Raw genomic sequence first — 2,500 nt, 5'->3', positions numbered from 1 at the left:
AGAAGCCTTCGGGTTTCGCATCGACCGAGCGACGGCGCCGCATCAGCGGCGCCTCCTTCGTCGGCCTTTCGGGGCTACGCTAAAGTAGCTACCTGGTTGATCCTGCCAGTAGTCATATGCTTGTCTCAAAGATTAAGCCATGCAAGTCTAAGTACGAGCTCTCGTACAGTGAAACTGCGAATGGCTCATTAAATCAGTTATGGTTCATTTGATCGTACGTTTTACGTGGTTAACTGTGGAAATGCTAGAGCTAATACATGCGTGAAGCGCCGACCTCGCGGGAGGCGTGCTTTTATCAGACCAAAAACCGACCGGGCTTCGGCCCGCAACCTTTGGTGACTCTGGATAACTTTGCGGATCGCACGGTCTCGCACCGGCGACGGATCATTCAAGTGTCTGCCCTATCAACTTTCGTCGGTACGGTACTGGCCTACCGAGGTTCTTACGGGTAACGGAGAATCAGGGTTCGATTCCGGAGAGGGAGCCTGAGAAACGGCTACCACATCCAAGGAAGGCAGCAGGCGCGCAAATTACCCATTCCCGACGCGGGGAGGTAGTGACGAAAAATAACAATACAGGACTCTAAACGAGGCCCTGTAATTGGAATGAGTACACTTTAAAACCTTTAACGAGTATCCATTGGAGGGCAAGTCTGGTGCCAGCAGCCGCGGTAATTCCAGCTCCAAAAGTGTATATTTAAGTTGTTGCGGTTAAAAAGCTCGTAGTTGGATTTTGGGCGCAGGCGGCCGGTCCGTCGCAAGGCGTGTACTGGCCGTCCTGGCCTCACCTCCGGTTCTCCGCCGGTGCCCTTGACTGAGTGTCGGCGGCGGCCGGAACGTTTACTTTGAAAAAATTAGAGTGTTCAAAGCAGGCGATTCGCCTGAATAATGGTGCATGGAATAATGGAATAGGACCTCGGTTCTATTTTGTTGGTTTTCGGAGCGCGAGGTAATGATTAAGAGGGACAGACGGGGGCATTCGTACTGTGCCGTTAGAGGTGAAATTCTTGGATCGGCGCAAGACGAACGACTGCGAAAGCATTTGCCAAGAATGTTTTCTTTAATCAAGAGCGAAAGTCAGAGGTTCGAAGACGATCAGATACCGTCCTAGTTCTGACTATAAACGATGCCAACTAGCGATCGGGGGGCGTTAGTTTTACGACCTCTCCGGCAGCTTGCGGGAAACCAAAGTCTTTGGGTTCCGGGGGAAGTATGGTTGCAAAGCTGAAACTTAAAGGAATTGACGGAAGGGCACCACCAGGAGTGGAGCCTGCGGCTTAATTTGACTCAACACGGGAAATCTCACCCGGCCCGGACACAGTGAGGATTGACAGATTGAGAGCTCTTTCTTGATTCTGTGGGTGGTGGTGCATGGCCGTTCTTAGTTGGTGGAGCGATTTGTCTGGTTAATTCCGATAACGAACGAGACTCTGGCTTGCTAACTAGTTACGCGACCCAATCGGTCGGCGTCTAACTTCTTAGAGGGACTAGTGGCGTTTAGCCACACGAGATTGAGCAATAACAGGTCTGTGATGCCCTTAGATGTTCGGGGCCGCACGCGCGCTACACTGACCGGATCAGCATGTGCTCGCCTTGGCCGACAGGTCTGGGTAACCCGCTGAACCCCGGTCGTGCTAGGGATAGGGAATTGCAATTATTTCCCTTGAACGAGGAATTCCCAGTAAGCGCGAGTCATTAGCTCGCGTTGATTACGTCCCTGCCCTTTGTACACACCGCCCGTCGCTACTACCGATTGAATGGTTTAGTGAGGTCCTCCGATTGGACCTGGCGCGGCCGGCAACGGTCGAGCCGGCGTCCGAGAAGACGATCTAACTTGATCATTTAGAGGAAGTAAAAGTCGTAACAAGGTTTCCGTAGGTGAACCTGCGGAAGGATCATTAACGGTCTCGCAAACGCTTCGGCGAACGCGAAACTCGGACAAGCGAGAGAAAAAGTCTTTGCTACCCGGCGCCCGACCCGCGAGGAGCGGCGCGCCGGCCGGCGATTCGGTCACCCGGTAATGTTTGCGCGTCGAGTGCCGCGGTGCCGCGCGCTCCGGCTTCAAGCGTCGGCCTGGCCGACCGCTCGGCGCGGTCTATTTTGTCACCCTATAGTGCGAGGCACTGTGCGAGCGAAACAATCGTGGATGGCTCTTGGCGGTGGATCACTCGGCTCGTGAGTCGATGAAGGACGCAGCTAGCTGCGTGAATTAGTGTGAATTGCAGGACACATTGAGCATCGACGTTCTGAACGCAAATTGCGGCCTCGGGTCAATCCCGGGGCCGCGCCCGCCTCAGGGTCGCGTTGCAAACGTTCCGCGGGGGGATTTCTCCGCGCGGCTGCTGCGGCGTCGGACGCGCGAGCGCCCGTCCCGCTCAAGACAGCACGGCACGATGCGCGACGATCGCGACCAGAATCCCGCGCGGCGGCGGCGAGTCGACCTCGAAGAGGCCAACGGCTGGCGGCTCAAGGGCGGGAATCGAGGTGCGCGGCGGCGCGCG

General features: G+C 55.6%; 2 non-coding genes across 2 annotated transcripts; both read left to right on the top strand.

Moving 5' to 3' along the window:
- The first annotated feature begins 89 nt into the window (after positions 1-89).
- Positions 90-1,900, top strand: LOC146143843 (small subunit ribosomal RNA). Its single transcript, XR_014500442.1, has one exon. It is a non-coding gene; the product is annotated as a small subunit ribosomal RNA (ribosomal RNA).
- Positions 1,901-2,147: 247 nt separating this feature from the next.
- On the top strand, positions 2,148-2,301 carry LOC146143842 (5.8S ribosomal RNA). Its single transcript, XR_014501270.1, has one exon. It is a non-coding gene; the product is annotated as a 5.8S ribosomal RNA (ribosomal RNA).
- The last annotated feature ends 199 nt before the right edge of the window (positions 2,302-2,500 follow it).

This window comes from Ascidiella aspersa, chromosome 5, assembly GCF_963924565.1.
Source record: "Ascidiella aspersa chromosome 5, kaAscAspe10.2, whole genome shotgun sequence".
NCBI classification, from domain to species: domain Eukaryota; kingdom Metazoa; phylum Chordata; class Ascidiacea; order Phlebobranchia; family Ascidiidae; genus Ascidiella; species Ascidiella aspersa.
This window is presented reverse-complemented; position numbering and strand designations above follow the sequence as displayed.